Below are 18,657 nucleotides of genomic sequence, written 5' to 3'. Positions count from 1 at the left end.
AGTAGTATATCGTAAGGGATATACGGAGAGTGATACATGATAGTCGATTTATAAATTGAAAGGTTAAATATGGCTGGGCCAATTGAAATAGGTGAGGTGTTGAAAACATAAAATCTAAAAATTTGTGAATCAAGCCACGAAGGCTACTTCGCCTTTACAAACAGACCTCGAACCGTAGTAATCCTAACCCGAGAGTGGATGAGATATATAATTGGAATTACATAGATGAGTTTTATGAAAAATAATAGTACAGTTGTTAAGATAAATTTAAAGTTATCGAGGTTTGAAGTTGAGTGAAAAATCTGAAAATGATTTTCAGATTTATGCCTAATGAGAGGCTGCCTTTGAGGCAAGATTTGAGGATGATAGACATGTCGGATGAAGTTTGGATCCTAATGAAAAAAGTAGGTGATGTTATAGAGAATATGAATGCAAGTTGTTTTTGGGTTTCGACGGTGATACGGGCTCTATTTCTGACCCTGAAACAGTAGCAAAACGTGGGGCTATTTTGACGCCAAAAATAATAATTAAAGACCCAACTTTAGAAAATTATTGTGAACAAACCGCATGTCAAAACTAGTCGAAGTCTTCACGGAAGTTGTAGATATGATTGTGAAGTATAAGAATATCAAATTTGTTTTGGAACGGAACAGTTTTACGGGTGCTGTTTTGAGGCCCAAACAGCAGCCCTTAGAGGACTGTTTTAGCTGTTTTGAAAATCAGGATTAGGAAACCAACTTTCAACTTAGTTTCCGACACTTTCGAGATCTATTTTCAAACTAAGGTCTAAACGAATGTTGTAGGAGACATACCAAACCGTAGGAATGTCAATTTTATTTAAAATGTGGACCACTCTAAATAATAATTTTAATAGCTCAAAGTTTGTAAAAAAACGTGAAATAAATAGGACGTTTTAAGAAGCTAACTTTGAGCAATAATTTGGAGACCTTCGAGATGTCGGGTGAAGTTTGAGTCTAAAAGAGAGTCGTAGAGAATATTATGGACTATAGAAATTTCTAATCTATTTTGGATTCGGGCTATTTTAATTAAGCGGTTTCGATAGCCAAAGTTTGCTTGAAACCTACTTTTAGAATTAATTACTAATAGCTAGAATTTTATTAATTCGTACTATTATCGAATTTGCGTAGACTCGACGGGATGACGGCTAATGGGATCCATAATATAAAGAACGTGGCGTCGCTTGCTAAATTATCAAAGGCTATGGGTAGAAAGTAGTGAGTATACACTACTCTTGCGTACTATTATGCCATAGTTATTTGGCAATATTATACGCATAATTATTAAGTGCATCGCATGATATATTATTTGTCATTATACATATGAGTTTTGTATATCGAATTATCGATTATATAGTTTGTGAAAACGAGTATATGATCCGGGGAAACAAACTACCTATTGGGTATCAATAGGACTATGTGATCACCGATACTGAGATTAAAGAATCTTGTCTCATAGAGTCAAGTTTGATTTGTTAAGTCACATGGCGACGGTGGCTTAGTTTCCGGCCTGGACTTATCAGGAAACTGTGGCGATGGTGGCGTTGTTCCCGGCCCAGTTACCCAATAAAGAGCTTTAACGATGGTGGCATTGTTCCCGGTCCAGTAACTCAATACAGATCTGTGGCGGTGGTAGCTTTGTTCCCAGCCCAGATGCTTTTATAAGTGAAGTCCGTAGTTGGTTTCTAAGGAATCATAAGATTAGGGTTTCGATAGGATAAAATACTTGTATTATATTATATGTTCATATATATGCATTTTATTTTTAAATGCAATGTTATTTTTGAGTAGTACCATCAGTAATGTGTACTCGCTCAGCATTGTTTGACCCCGTTGATGTTTCCCCCTTTTAGGTGGCTAGGGTCGGATCAGACAGTCAATCTCCGTTGTACCGTAAGTCCTTGACTTGCGCAAAGTACGAGTTCCCTTAGCACTCCACTAGTATACGTATGACGAGTCTTAGCCTGGTATAGCGAGGTCTTATATTTTTACATGAATGGTTAGGCTACGTTATATGATCATTTGATGTGATGCTGTTTACGTTAACAGCTCTTGTATAGATTGATAGCTGGGCTAGTACGTACAAGCTACGGATGTCATAATCGTAACCTAATCTCGTTTAGAATTTATTAATTAATTTTATTTAAAATTCATTATGCATTGCATATCATGTATAATTATTATAAAAGAGAAATTGAATTAAGGATATAGGCATTTTAGATGTCAAAATTTAAATTGAAAACAAAAGTTACGATTAGTTAAATTGAGTTGATGTAATTGAACGAAATAAAAGACTCGAGGATTAAAAGATATGGTTAGTATATCATTAAGGGCCTAAAAGAACTTTATATTTGGAGTATATCTAGATAGTCTAAATGTCAATAATGCCCTTATGTTTTGATTATGTGTCCAAGTTAGGTTAATAACCTATTCTTATTTTAGTAATTTGTTAATCAGTATATGTATACAAAATATGGAAGATATTCAAATAAATTTTAATTCATTCAGACCTAAACTAATCCCTAAAACATCAATTCTCTGAGTTCTTGAAGTCTAAGAATGAAATCAAGCTCAATTTGTAAGTTATTCATCTTTTTAACTAGTTTATCTAGGATTTACACAAGAAATAGCATGTTCTGTTTTTGAATCTAGAAATTCCAGCTTATTGCGAGGGATGTATGTCGAGTTCTACAACTCCAAATGGAGTAATTCTTGATTTCACAGAAACTTTGAGTGTCTACTACAACTTTTATTCATTGCGGTTAATCTGGTTCGGTCTTATTAATACCGTAATTGACCATGACATTTTATTGCTTCAGCTGTGAAGACAGTCTGAACACACCTCACTAAAAATCGTATAACTCATTGCTTAGATACGGAAATGATGAAATTCTTTTTGATTTAGATTCTAGACTCAAAGGGATAAATGTTCACCGAAGGGTTTGTTAAAAATATGTCCATACTATTCACAGGACATGTTTGAATAGAGGCTTAATGTTCTGCCTACTAAGACCGATTTGTTACCAAGTTCATAATCATACATAAACCATATAGAAATCCATTTGTAGGTGCTGAATTTAGGTTAAATCAGTATTAGATATATGTATAAGTTTATATATGTTATTGTGATTGAGCTTTGTGATTTAAATTACTCATTTAGGTGCTCGTTTTGGCAACGACGGTGCAAGTAGAAAGTAAGGCAGCTTGTAACGTGATTTTTGAGTAGTTTTGGTTGTTGTGTGGTGAGTAGATATACTAGCCCATGCTACTAATAAACTTGATATTTTGATATTCAAAGTGTTAAGGTTTATTGTGTTTTTAAATGTTTATATATGGTAGTTTTGATAATGCACGAAAGGTGTTCGATAAAATGCTTCTTGCAACGTTTTAAATGAACATTATACGATGTGGTTTATAAATAAAAGATGTGTTGATTTAATCATTATGCGGACTTGATTATGGTTAAGTTTGGAATGATAATTTGAAATGGTTTTGTTATTGAATCGTATTGCGCTTTGATGAAATAACTTGAGATTTATTTTATGTGATATGTCTATTCTGTAACGATATATTTGGGAGGTGCTGATTTGTGATATGCACCTGGTTATGTGCTGAGTTAGTTATATGCACATGCGAGATATTGTGAGTGTCTATGCGCATTTGACAAAGGGCACTTGATTGATGGTCAGTGAAGGGAGAAGGGCTGAGCCGTGCTAATGATGGAGAAGGGTTAGCCATTAAGTGTTCCTAGATATGTTGGTTAGACTGTAGATCAGTGTTGTGTTCCTGATTGCAAGTATTTTTGGTTGTATTGAACTGTTTTCTAGTATATGTTATTATATAATATACTTACTTTAAGTATATAAATGTTTTATGCTTGTTATGTCTATCCACTGAGCTTTCGCTCATTTTAGTTGTTTTAAAACCTTTTCAGTTAGAAAGGCAATCTACAGTACACTTGACTAGAGAGGGAGTTGGGCTTAGAGTTTGGGCTTGAGACATAGAGGTTGGCCACATCTCCGAGTTTTGAGATGTCTTGATGTTTTTATTTAGAATAAACTTATTTGTACCTAATTATATATTTTGAATCATATGTATATAAGTTTGTAACAATACTTAATTTTCATATAGTGGTTTAAATAAAATGTTGTATAAAAGTTTTTCATATATTTGTGCTTAATTATTTATAGAATACGTTTTAAAATGTTGATTTGGAGATAAATATATTTTAAATAACCATCAATCTCGTGCTAAGTAAGGCGAGGTTTGACAATTTTGGTATCAGAGCTTCGGTTTGATGGTCCTGTAGACTCTTCACTTTTTGTTTTTGGTATTTTATTTTATTTAATTTTGATTATAGAGGACCATGGAAGCTCAAGTCATGGAGATAGGGTTTCTGAACGTGAGATTGTTGGCCAACAGGGTAGGAATGTAGAGGATGAGGCAGAATCTAGGGGTAGTACTGATCATGAATTAGAGTCTGAGGCTAGGGCTCATGTAGTTAATCAACCAGTACCTCATGTACCCCCATTTGTACCTATTTTGCAGCTAAATCCTGCTATCTTAGCACAAACTATCATTGCTACTCTGCAAGCTCAAGAGACAAGAAGAAAACTGGGGATATCATTGAACATGCTAAAAAGTGTGGAGCATTTGATTTTCATGGCTCCATTGATTCCAAAGAAGCAGATAGATGGCTTAGAGCTACATATGAGTCATTTAATACTATAGAGCTGACAGATGCGCAGAAGGTCAGTAATGTTTATGGATTGCTACATGATACAACAGATGCATAGTTGGCTAGGATCAGATTGCTATTAGGAGATCAGTTGACCTAGGAGATATTCAAGATCGAGTTTCGCAGGGAATATTTAACTGAAGCATACAATGTAGAAAGGCAGAATGAGTTTATTGCTCTAAAGCAGGGTTCAATGACAGTGCGGTAATACATCGATAAATTTGAAGAACTTTACAAGTTTGCTTCAGAAATCTTTCCTACAGAAGCTCAAAAATGTTACAGATTCAAAGAGGGGCTGCAAACTGTTTTGAAGAATGAACTATCATTGTATGAGGGAACACAGTTTAGAGGCTGGGTAGAGAAGGCGATAGAAAAAGAAAAGCTGAGAGAAGAGCTTGAACAAGAGAGTAAAAAAAAAGCTTCTGTTTGGACTGGAAAACAAGGGGGATTTAACAAGGGAACTAGCTCATTTCAACAAAGAAAATCAGATACTGGAGGATCTAGAGGTAACAGAATACCCTGGTCTTGGTCTGGTTCACAGAGACCTCAGTCACATGATAGTAATTTCTCAGCGAGACAACCACCATCTAGTTTTGGCAGTGTGGCTAGCAAGAAGAGATCCATAACTTGCTTTGAATGTGGTGGCATGGGACATATTAGGAGGGATTGTCCTAGTATGGCACAATTTAGCTCAGGTCGTGGTAGAGGTTTCCAAGGTACTGCAAATAGAGGTGGTCGAACGTCATGCTTTGATAGAGGTTTAGTAACGTTTTAAAAGTTTGGCTTAAATCGCTAAAATGGGAAAACGTTTGGATTTGTTTCATAACGTTTGTAAACGTTCCGCTTAAATTGCTTAAAAGGTGAAATGTTTGAATTTTTTTCGTAACGTTTGTAAATGTTCGACTTAAATTGCTAAAAAGGTGAAACGTTTGGATTTGTTTCGTAATTTTTGTAAACGTTGGGCTTAAATCGCCAAAAAGGTGAAATGCTTGGATTTGTTTCGTAACGTTTGTAAAAGTTTCGCTTAAATTCCTAAAAAGGTGAAATGCTTGGATTTATCTCGGAACGTTTGTAAATGTTTCGATTAAAATGCTAAAAAGGTGAAACGCTTGGATTTTTTTCGTAACGTTTGGCTTAAATTGCTAAAAAGGTGAAACGCTTGATTTTTTTTCGTAATGTTTGTAAAGGTTTGGCTTAAATCACTAAAAATGTGATTCGTTTGGATTTGTTTCGTAAAGTTTTAAACGTTTGGTTTTGTTTCGTATCGTTTGTAAACGTTTGTCTTAAATCTCTAAAAAGGTGAAAATGTTTGGTTTTGTTTCGTAACGTTTGTAAACGTCTGGCTTAAATCGCTAAAAATGGGGACACGTTTGGATTTATTTCGGAACGTTTGTAAACGTTTGGCTTAAATTGCTAAAAAGGTGAAACTCTTAGTTTTATTTCTTAACGCTTGTAAAGGTTTGGCTTAAATCGCTAAAAATGTGAAACGTTTGGATTTGTTTCATAACGTTTTAAACGTTTGGTTTTGTTTCGTAACATTTGTAAACGTTTGGCTTAAATCGCTAAAAAGGTGAAACGTTTGGATTTGTTTCGTAGCGTTTGTAAACGTTATGCTTAAATCGCTAAAAAGGCGAAACGTTTAGATTTGTTCCAAAATGTTTGTAAATGTTTGGCATTAATCGCTAAAAAGGTGAAACGTTTGGATTTGTTTCGTAACGTTTTAAATTTTTGGCATAAATCGCCAAAAAGGTGAAACGTTTGGATTTTTTCGTAACGTTTGTGAACGTTTGTCTTAAATCGCTAAAAAGGTGAAACGTTTGGATTTGTTTTATAATGTTTGTAAACGTTTCGCTTAAATTGCTAAAAAGGTGAAACGCTTGGATTTGTTTCGTAACCTTTGTAAACTTTTGGCTTTATTTACTAAAAAGGTGAAACATTTTAATTTGTTTCCAAACATTTGTAAACGTTTACCTTAAATCGCTAAAAAAATAAACCTTTTGGATTTGTTTCGTATCGTTTGTAAACGTTTGGATTAAATCGCTACAATGGTTAAACTTTTGGATTTATTTTGTAACATTTGTAAAACGTTTGGCTTAAATTGCTAAAAAGATGAAACGCTTGGATTTGTTTCATAATGTTTGTTAATGTTTGGTTTAAATTGCTAAAAAGGTGAAACACTTGGATTTGTTTCGTAGCGTTTGTAAACGTTTGGCTTAAATTGCTAAAAAAGGGAAACTCTTGGATTTGTTTTGTAATGTTTGTAAGCATTTGACTTAAATTGCTAAAAAGGCCAAACGTTTGGATTTGTTTCGTAACGTTTGTAAACATTTGGCTTAAATTGCTAAAAAGGGGAAACGTTTGGATTTGTTTCGTAATGTTTGTAAACGTTTGGCTTAAATCGCTAAAAAGGTGAAACGTTTGGATTTGTTTTTTAACGTTTGTAAACGTTTGGCTTAAATCGCTAAAAAGGTAAAACGTTTGATTTATTTTGTAACGTTTGTAAACGTTTGTCTTAAATTGCTAAAACGGTGAAACGCTTCGATTTGTTTCATAATATTTTTAAAGGTTTTGGCCTAAATTGCTAAAAAGGTGAAATATTTGGATTTGTTTCCTAACTTTTGTAAACGTTTGGACTAAATCACTAAAAAGGTGAAATGTTTGGATTTCTTTCGTAACGTTTGTAAACATTTGGCTTAAATCGCTGAAAAGGTGAAACGTTTGGATTTGTTTCGTAACGTTTGTAAACGTTTTGCTTAAATTGCTAAAAAAGGTGAAACACTTGGATTTGTTTTGTAACGTTTGTAAATGTTTGGCTTAAATTGCTAAAAAGGTGAAACACTTGGTTTTTTTTGTAACGTTTGTAAACATTTGGCTTAAATCGCTAAAAATGTGAAACGTTTGGATTTGTTTTATAACGTTTGTAAACGTTTGGCTTAAATCGCTGAAAAGGTGAAACGTTTTGATTTGTTTCGTAACGTTTGTAAACGTTTGACTTAAACCGCTAAAAATGTGAAACATTTGGATTACTTTCGTAAACGTTTGTAAATGTTTGGCTTAAATCGCTAAAAAGGTGAAACGTTTGGATTTGTTTCGTAGCGTGTGTGAACGTTTGGCTTCAATTGCTAAAAAGGTGAAACGTTTGGATTTGTTTCATAGCTTTTGTAAACTTTGGCTTAAATCAATAAAAAGGTGAAACGTTTGGATTTGTTTCGTACCGTTTGTAAAGGTTTGGCTTAAATCGCTAAAAAGGTGAAAAGTTTGGATTTGTTTCGTAACAGTTGTAAGCGTTTGGTTTAAATTGCTAAAAAAGTGAAACTCTTGGATTTGTTTCGTAACGTTTGTAAACGTTTGGCTTAAATTTCTAAAAAGGTGAAACCCTGGGATTTGTTTCGTTACGTTTGTAAACGTTTGTAAACGTTTGGCTTAAATTTTTAAAAAGGTGAAACGCTTGGTTTTGTTTCGTAACGTTTGTAACTGTTTGGCTTAAATTGCTAAATAAGGGAATCATTTGGATTTCTTTCGTAACGTTTGTAAACGTTTGGCTTCAATCGCTAAAAAGTTGAAACGTTTGGTTTTGTTTCGTAAAGTTTGTAAATGTTTGGCTTAAATTGCTAAAAAGGTGAAACGTTTTGATTTATTTTATAACGTTTTAAACGTTTGGCTTAAATCGCTAAAATGGGGAAACGTTTGGATTTGTTTCATAAGGTTTGTAAACATTTGGCTTAAATTGGTAAGAAGGTGAAATGTTTGGTTTTATTTCGTAATGTTTGTAAATCTTCGGCTTAAATCGCTAAAAAGGTGAAACGTTTTGATTTGTTTCGTAACGTTTGTAAGTGTTTTGGATTAGATGATAAAAGGTGAAACGCTTGAATTTGTTTCAAAACATTTGTAAACATTTTTCCTGAATTGCTAAAAAGGTGAAACACTTGGATTTTTTTCGTAACGTTTGTAAGCATTTGGTTTTGTTTCGTAACTTTTGTAAACGTTTGCCCTAAATCGCTAAAACGGTGAAACATTTGGATTTGTTTCGTAACATTTTTAAACGTTTGGCTTCAATCGCTAAAAAGGTGAAACGTTTGGATTTGTTTTGTAACGTATGTAAACGTTTGGCATAAATCTCTAAAAAGTGGAAGCGTTTGGATATTTTTCGTAACGTTTTAAACGTTTGGCTTAAATCGCTAAAAGGTGAAACGTTTGGATTTGTTTCGTAACGTTTGAAACGTATGGCTTAGATCGCTAAAATGGGGAAACATTTGGATTTGTTTCGTAACGTTTGTAAGCGTGTGGCTTAAATTACTAAAAAGGTGAAACGCTGGGATTTATTTCGGAACGTTTGTAAACGTATGGTTTAAATTGCTAAAAAGGTGAAACGCTTGAATTTGTTTCGTAATGTTTGTAAACGTTTGGCTTAAATTGCTAAAAAGGTGAAACACTTGGTTTTATTTTGTAACGTTTGTAAAGGTTTCGCTTAAATCGCTTAAAATGTGAAACGTTTGGATTTGTTTCGTAACGTTTTAAACGTTTTGTTTTGTTTCGTAAGGTTTGTAAACATTTGGCTTAAATCGCTAAAAAGGTGAAACGTTTGGATTTGTTTTGTAACGTCTGTAAACATTCGGCTTAAATCGCTAAAAAGGAGAAACATTTGGTTTTGTTTCGTAACGTTTGAACATATTTGGCTTTAATTGCTAAAAAGGTGAAACGTTTGGATTTGTTTCGTAACGTTTGTAAACGTTTGGCTTCAATCGCTAGAAGGAAAACCGTTTGGATTTGTTTCGTAACGTTTGTAAACGTTCGGCATAAATTGCTAAAAAGGTGAAACGTTTATATTTTTTCGTAACGTTATAAATATTTGGCTTAAATCGCTAAAATTGGGAAACGTTTGGATTTGTTTAGTAACGTTTGTAAACGTTTGGCTTATATTGCTAATAAGGTGAAACGTTTGGTTTTGTTTCGTAATGTTTGTAAACGTTCGGCATAAATCGCTTAAAATGTGAAAGTTTGGTTTTATTTCGTAACGTTTTGCTTATATTGCTAAGAAGGTGAAACGCTTGGATTTATTTCGTAACTTTTGTAAACGTTTGGCTGAATTTATTTAAAAGGTGAAACGCTTGGATAAATTTGTTTCGGAACGTTTGTAAACGTTTGGCTTAAATTGCTAAAAAGGTTAAACGCGTGCATTTGTTTCGTAAGGTTTGGCTTAAATTGCTAAAAAGGTGAAACGCTTGGTTTTTTTTCGTGACGTTTGTAAAGGTTTCGCTTAAATTGCTAAAAATGTGAAACGTTTGGATTCATTTCGTATCGTTTTAAACGTTTGGTTTTGTTTTGTAACGTTTGTTAAAGTTTGGCTTAAATCACTAAAAAGGGGAAACATTTGGATTAGTTTTGTAACTATTGTAAACGTTCGGCTTAAATCACTAAAAACGTGAAACATTTGGTTTTGTTTCGTAACGTTTGAAAACGTTTGGCTTAAATCGCTAAAAAGGTGAAACGTTTAGATTTGTTTCGTAACGTTTGTAAACGTTTTGCTTACATAGGTAAAAAGGTGAAACGTTTAGATTTATTTCGTAACTTTGGTAATCGTTCGGCTTAAATCGCTAAAAAGGTGAAACGTTTGGATTTGTTTCGTAATGTTTGTAAACGGTTGGCTTAAATCGCTAAAAAGGTGAAACGTTTGGATTTGTTTCATAAAGTTTGTAAACCTTTTGCTTAATTTGCTGAAAAGGCGAAACGTTTGGATTTGTTTTGTAACCTTTGTAAAAGTAAGGCCTAAATTGCTAAAAAGGTAAAACTTTGGATTTGTTTCGTAACGTTTATATACGTTTGGCCTAAATCGCTAAAAAGGTAAAACGTTAGGATTTTTTTCGTCACGTTTGTAAACGTTTGGCTTAAATCGCAAAAAAGGTGAAATGTTTGGAATTGTTTCGTAATGTTTGTAAACGTTTGGCTTAAATCGCTAAAAAGGTGAAACGTTTGGATTTCTTTTATAACGTTTGGAAACGTTTGGCTTGCATCGCAAAAAAGGTGAAACGCTTGTATTTGTTTCGTAACTTTTGTAAACGTTTGGCTTAAATCGCAAAAAGGTGAAACGCTTGGATTTGTGTCGTAACGTTTGTAAACGTTTGGCTTAAATTTCTAAAAAGGTGAAACGCTTGGATTCGTTTCGTAAGGTTTGTAAACGTTTGGTTTAAATTGCTAAAAAGGTGAAATTCTTAGATTTGTTTCATAACCTTTGTAAACGTTCGGATTAAATCACTGAAAAGGTGAAACATTTGGTTTTGTTTCGTAACGTTTGAATACTTTTGGCTTAAATCGCTAAAAAGGTGAAACGTTTAGATTTGATTCGTAACGCTTGTAAACGTTTGGCTTAAATCGCTAAAAAGGCAAAATGTTTGAATTTGTTTCGTAACGTTTGTAAACGTTTGGCTTAAATTGCTAAAAAGGCAAAACACTTGGTTTTGTTTCGAAACGTTTGTAAAGGTTTCGCTTAAATCGCTTAAAATGTTAAACATTTGAATTTGTGTCGTAACGTTTTAAACGTTTTGATTTGTTTCGTAGCGTTTGTAAACGTTTGGCTTAAATCGCTAATAAGATGAAACGCTTGGATTTGTTTCCTAATGTTTGTAAACGTTTGGTTTAAATTGCTAAAAAGGTGAAACGCTTGGATTTGTTTCGTAACGTTTGTAAAGGTTTGGCTTAAATCGCTAAAAAGATGAAACGCTTGGATTCATTTCGTAACGTTTGTAAACGTTTGGCTTAAATTACTAAGCAGGTGAAACACTTGGATTTGTTTTAGAAAGTTTGTAAACATTTGGCTTAAATTTCTAAATAGTTGAAACGCTTGGTTTTGTTTCGTAACATTTGTAAAGGTTTGGCTTAAATCGCTAAAAATGTGAAACGTTTAGATTTTTTACGTAATGTTTTAAACGTTTGGTTTTGTTTCGTAACCTTTGTAAACGTTTTGCTTAAATCGCTAAAAAGGTGAAACGTTTGGATTTGTTATATAACGTTTCTAAACGTTTGGCTTAAATTGCTAAAAAGGCGAACTGTTTGATTGTTTCATAACATTTGTAGAAGTTTGGATTAAATCGCTTAAAAGGTGAAACGTTTAGATTTGTTCAGTAACGTTTTTAAATGTTTGGCTTAAATCGCTAAAAAGGTTCAACGTTTGGATTTATTTGTAACATTTATAAACGTTTGGCTTAAATTGCTAAAAAGGGGAAACGTTTGGATTTGGTTCATAACGTTTGTAAATAATTGGCTTATATCACTAAAAAGGTGAATCGTTTGGATTTGTTTCGTAACGTTTGTAAAGTTTTGGCTTAAATTACTCTAAAGGTGAAATGCTTGAATTTGTTTCATAAAGTTTGTAAACCTTTGGCTTAAATTGTGAAAAAGGTGAACGCTTGGATTTGTTTAGTAACGTTTGTAAAGGTTTGGCTTAAATTGCTAAAAAGGTGAAACAATTGGATTTATTTTATAACCTTTGTAAACGTTTGGCTTAAATTGCTAAAAAGGGGAAACGTTTGGATTTGTTTTGTAACATTAGTAAACGTTTGGCTTAAATTGCTAAAAAGGGGAAACGTTTGGATTTGTTTTATAAAGTTTGTAAAGGTTTGGCTTATATCGCTAAAAAGAAACGTTTGGATTTGTTTCGTAACGTTCATAAAGTTTTGGCTTAAATTGCTCAAAAGGTGAAATGTTTGGATTTGTTTCGTAACGTTTGTAAACGTTTGGTTTAAATTGTGAAAAAGGTGAACGCTTGGATTTGTTTAGTAACGTTTGTAACGGTTTGGCTTAATTTGCTAAAAAGGTGAAACATTTGGATTTGTTTCGTAACGTTTGTAAATGTTTGGCTTAAATCGCTAAAAAGGGGAAACGTTTGGATTTATTTCGTAATGTTTGTAAACGTTTTGCTTAAATTGCTAAAAAGGTGAAACGCTTGAATTTGTTTCGTAATGTTTGTAAACGTTTGGCTTAAATTGTGAAAAAGGTGAACGCTTGGATTTGTTTAGTAACGTTTGTTAAGGTTTGACTTAAATTGCTAAAAAGGTGAAACATTTGGATTTGTTTTGTAACATTTTTAAACGTTTGGCTTAAATCGCTAAAAATGTGTAGTAAACGTTTGGCTTAAATCGCTAAAAAGGAAAAATATTTGGGTTTGTTTCGTATAGTTTGTAAACATTTGGATTAGATCGCAAAAAAGGGGAAACGTTTGGATTTGTTTCATAAAGTTTGTAAGTGCTTGGCTTAAATCGCTAAAAGATGAAATGTTTCGATTTGTTTCATACGTTTGTAAATGTTTGGCTTAAATAACTAAAAAGGTGAAATGTTTGGATTTGTTTCGTAACGTTTGTAAACGTTTGGCTTAAATTGCTAAAAAGGTGAAACACTTGTATTTGTTTCGTAACGTTTGTAAATGTTTGGCTTAATTTGCTAAAAAGGTGAAATGCTTGGATTTGTTTCATAACGTTTGTAAACGTTTGACTTATATTGCTAAAAAGGTGAAACACTTGGTTTTGTTTCGTAATGTTTGTAAACATTTGGATTAAATCGCTAAAAATGTGAAACGTTTGAATTTGTTTCGTAATGTTTTAAACGTTTGTTTTTGTTTTGTAACGTTTGTAAACGTTTGGCTTAAATCGATAAAAAGGTGAAACGTTTGGATTTTTTTCCTAACGTTTGTAAACGTTTGGCTTAAATCGCTAAAAAGGTGAAACATTTTGATTTATTTCGTAACGTTTGTAAACGTTTGGCTTCAATCGCTAAAAAGGTGAAACGTTTGGATTTGTTTCTTAATGTTTATAAACGTTTGGCTTAAATCGATAAAAAGAGAAAACGTTTGGATTTATTTAGTAACGTTTGTGAACGTTTGTCTTACATTGATAAAAGGGGAAACGTTTGGATTTGATTCGTAGCATTTGTAAACGTTTGGCTTAAATCGCTAAAAAGGTCAAACGTTTGGATTTGTTTCGTACCGTTGTAAACGTATGGCTTAAATCGCTAAAACGGTGCAATGTTTGGATTTTTTTCATAACATATGTAAACATTTGGCTAAAATCTCTAAGAAGGTGAAACACTTGGATTTGTTTCGTAACGTTTGTAAACGTTTGGCTTAAATTGCTAAAACGATGAAACTCTTGGATTTGTTTCGTTGCGTTTGTAAACGTTTGGCTTAAATTGCTAAAAAGGTGAAACGCTTGGTTTTTGTTTCGTAACGTTTCTAAACGTTTGGCTTAAATTGCTAAAAATGTGAAATGTTTAGATTTGTTTCGTAACGTTTGTAAACGTTTGGCTTCAATCGCCAAAAAGGGGAAACATTTGGATTTGTTTCGTAACGTTTTTAAACGTTTGGTATAAATCGCTAAAAAGGTGAAACGTTTGGATTAGTTTCGTTACGTTTTAAACGTTTGGCTTAAATCACTAAAAAGGGGAAACGTTTGGATTTATTTCGTAACGTTTCTAAACGTTTGGCTTTAATTGCTGAAAAAGTGAAACGTTTGGTTTTGTTTCGTAACGTTTGCAAACATTTGGCTGAAAACGCTAAAAAGGTGAAACGTTTGGATTTGTTTCGTAACGTTAGCAAACGTTTGGCTTAAATTGCTAAAAAGGTGAAACGTTTTGATTAATTTCGTTACGTTTTAAACATTTGGCTTAAATCGCTAAAAAGGGGAAACGTTTGGATTTGTTTCCGTTTGGCTTAAATTGCTAAAAAGGTGAAACGTTTGGATTAGTTTCGTTACGTTTTAAAGGTTTGGCTTAAAATGCTAAAAAGAGGAAACGTTTGGATTTGTTTCGTAACTTTTGCAAACGTTTGGCTTTAATCGCTAAAAAGGTTAAACGCTTGGATTTGTTTCATAACGTTTGTAACGGTTTGGCTTATATTTTTTAAAAAGTGAAACGCTTGGATTCATTTCGTAACGTTTTTAAACGTTTGGCTTAAATTACTAAAAAGGTGAATCACATGGATTTGTTTTAGAAAGTATGTAAACATTTGGCTTAAATTGTAAAAATGGTGAATCGCTTGGATATTTTTCGTAACTTTTGTAAACGATGGGCTTAAATTTCTAAAAAGTTGAAACGCTTGGTTTTGTTTCGTAACATTTGTAAAGGTTTGGCTTAAATCGCTAAAAAGGTGAAACGTTTAGATTTTTTACGTAAACGTTTGGTTTTGTTTCGTAACCTTTGTAAACGTGTGGCTTAAATCGCTAAAAAGGTGAAACGTTTGGATTTGTTTTATAACGTTTGTAAACGTTTGGCTTAAATTGCTAAAAAGGCGAAACGTTTAATTGTTTCGTAACGTTTGTAAAAGTTTGGAGTAAATCGCTTAAAAGGTGAAACGTTTAGATTTGTTTCGTAACGTTTTTAAATGTTTGGCTTAAATCGCTAAAACGTTTCAACGTTTGGATTTGTATTGTAACATTTGTAAACATTTGGCTTATATTGCTAAAAAGGGGAAACGTTTGCATTTGGTTCATAACGTTTGTAAATGTTTGGCTTAAATCGCTAAAAAGGTGAAACGTTTGGATTTGTTTCATAACGTTTGTAAAGTTTTTGCTTAAATTGCTCTAAAACTGAAACGCTTGGATTTGTTTCGTAATGTTTGTAAACTTTTAACTTATATTGTGAAAAAGGTGAACGCTTGGATTTGTTTAGTAATGTTTGTAAAGGTTTGGCTTAAATTGCTGAAAAGGTGAAACAATTGGATTTATTTTATAACCTTTGTAAACGTTTGGCTTAAATCGCTAAAAAGGGGAAACGTTTGGATTTGTTTCATAAAGTTTGTAAACGTTTGGCTAAATCGATCAAAAGGGGAAACGTTTGGATTTGTTTCGTAACGTTTGTAAACGTTTGGCTTATATCGCTAAAAAGAAACGTTTGGATTTGTTTCGTAACGTTCATAAAGTTTTGGCTTAAATTACTCAAAAGGTGAAACGTTTGGATTTGTTTCGTAACGTTTGTAAACTTTTGGCTTAAATTGTGAAAAAGGTGAACTCTTGGATTTGTTTAGTAAAGTTTGTAAAGGTTTGGCTTAAATTGCTAAAAAGGTGAAACATTTGGATTTGTTTTGTAACGTTTGTAAACGTTTGGCTTAAATCGCTAAAAAGGTGAAACGTTTGGATTTATTTCGTAATGTTTGTAAACGTTTTGCTTAAATTGCTAAAAAGGTGAAACACTTGGATTTGTTTCGTAACGTTTGTAAACGTTTGGTTTAAATTGTGAAAAAGGTGAACGCTTGGATTTGTTTAGAAACGTTTGTAAAGGTTTGACTTAAATTGCTAAAAAGGTAAAACATTTGGATTTGTTTTGTAACATTTGTAAACGTTTGAATTAGTATCGTAACATTTTAAACGTTTGGTTTTTTTCGTAACGTTAGTAAATGTTTGGCTTAAATCGCTGAAAAGGAAAAATGTTTGGATTTGTTTCGTATCGTTTGTAAACATTTGGCTTAAATCGCTAAAAAGGGGAAACGTTTGGATTTGTTTCATAAAGTTTGTAAACGTTTGGCTAAATCGATCAAAAGGGGAAACGTTTGGATTTTTTTCGTAACATTTGTAAACGTTTGGCTTAAATCGCTAAAAAGGTGAAATGTTTTGATTTGTTTCGTAAGTTTGTAAACGTTTGGCTTAAATCGCTAAAAAGGTGAAACGTTTGGATTTGTTTCGTAACGTTTGTAAACGTTTGGCTTAAATCGATAAAAAGAGGAAGCGTTTGGAATTGTTTAGTAACGTTTATAAACGTTTGCCTTACATAGCTAAAAGGGGAAACATTTGGATTTGATTCGTAGCATTTGTAAACGTTTGGCTTAAATCGCTAAAAAGGTCAAACGTTTGTATTTGTTTCGAACCGTTGAAAACGTTTGGCTTAAATCGCTAAAAAGGTGCAATGTTTGGATTTTTTCGTAACATATGTAAAAATTTGGCTTAAATCGCTAAAAAGGTGAAACACTTGGATTTGTTTTGTAACGTTTGCAAACGTTTGTCTTAAATTGCTAAAAAGGTGAAACTCTTGGATTTGTTTCGTTGCGTTTGTAAACGTTTGGCTTAAATTGCTAAAAAGGTGAAACGCTTGGTTTTTGTTTCGTAACATTTGTAAACGTTTGGCTTAAATTGCTAAAAATGTGAAATGTTTGGATTTGTTTCGTAACGTTGGTAAACGTTTGGCTTCAATCGCCAAAAAGGTGAAATGTCTGGATTTGTTTCGTAACGTTTTTAAACGTTTGGCATAAATCGCTAAAAAGGTTAAACGTTTGGATTAGTTTCATTACGTTTTAAATGTTTGGCTTAAATCGTTAAAAAGGGGAAACGTTTGGATTTGTTTCGTAACGTTTCTAAACGTTTGGCTTTAATTGCTGAAAAGGGGAAACGTTTGGTTTTGTGTCGTAACATTTGTAAATGTTTGGCTGAAAACGCTAAAAAGGTGAAACGTTTGGATTTGTTTCGTAACGTTTGCAAACATTTGGCTTAAATTGCTAAAAAGGTGAAACGTTTAGATTAGTTTCATTACGTTTTAAACGTTTAGCTTATATCGCTAAAAAGGGGAAACGTTTGGATTTGTTTCATAACGTTTGCAAACGTTTGGCTTAAATTGCTAAAAAGGTGAAACGTTTGGATTAGTTTCGTTACGTATTAAACGTTTGGCTTAAATTGCTAAAAAGGGGAAACGTTTGGATTTGTTTCGTAACGTTTGCAAACGTTTGGCTTTAATCGCTAAAGGTTAAACGCTTGGATTTGTTTTGTAACGTTTGTAACTGTTTGGCTTATATTTTTAAAAAAGTGAAACACTTGGATTAATTTCATAACGTTTGTAAACGTTTGTGAATCGCTTGGATTTTTTTCGTATCGTTTGTAAAGTTGGGCTTAAATTTCTAAAAAGTTGAAACTCTTGGTTTTGTTTCGTAACATTTGTAAAGGTTTGGCTTAAATCGCTAAAACTGTGAAACGTTTAGATTTTTTACGTAACGTTTTAAACGTTTGGTTTTGTTTCGTAACCTTTGTAAACGTTTGGCTTAAATCGCTAAAAAGGTGAAATGTTTGGATTTGTTTTATAACGTTTGTAAATATTTGGCTTAAATTGCTAAAAAGGCGAAACGTTTGATTGTTTCGTAGCGTTTGTAAAAGTTTGGATCAAATCGCTTAAAAGGTGAAACATTTAGATTTGTTTCGTAACGTTTTTAAATGTTTGGCTTAAATCGCTAAAAAGTTTCAACCTTTGGATTTGTTTTGTAACATTTGTAAACGTTTGGCTTAAATTGCTAAAAAGGGGAAACGTTTGGATTTGGTTCATAACGTTTGTAAATGATTGGCTTATATCGCTAAAAAGGTGAAACGTTTGGATTTGTTTCGTAACGTTTGTAAAGTTTTGGCTTAAATTGCTCAAAAGGTGAAACGCTTGGATTTGTTTCGTAACGTTTGTAAACGTTTGGCTTAAATTGTGAAAAAGGTGAACGCTTGGATTTGTTTAGTAACGTTTGTAAAGGTTTGGCTTAAATTGCTAAAAAGGTGAAACAATTGGATTTATTTTATAACCTTTGTAAACTTTTGGCTTAAATCGCTAAAAAGGTGAAACGTTTGGATTTGTTTTGTAATATTTGTAAACATTTGGCTTAAATTGCTAAAAAGGGGAAACGTTTGGATTTGTTTCGTAACGTTCATAAAGTTTTGGCTTAAATTGCTCAAAAGGTGAAACGTTTGGATCTGTTTCGTAACGTTTGTAAACGTTTGGCTTACATTGTGAAAAAGGTGAAAGCTTGGATTTGTTTAGTAACGTTTGTAAAGGTTTGGCTTAAATTGCTAAAAAGGTGAAACATTTGGATTTGTTTCGTAACGTTTGTAAACGTTTGGCTTAAATCGCTAAAAAGGTGAAACGATTGGATTTATTTCATAATGTTTGTAAACGTTTTGC

The sequence above is a fragment of the Mercurialis annua genome, linkage group LG4 (assembly GCF_937616625.2).
Source record: "Mercurialis annua linkage group LG4, ddMerAnnu1.2, whole genome shotgun sequence".
NCBI classification, from domain to species: Eukaryota; Viridiplantae; Streptophyta; class Magnoliopsida; order Malpighiales; family Euphorbiaceae; genus Mercurialis; species Mercurialis annua.
Note: the sequence above shows the minus strand (reverse complement) of the source record.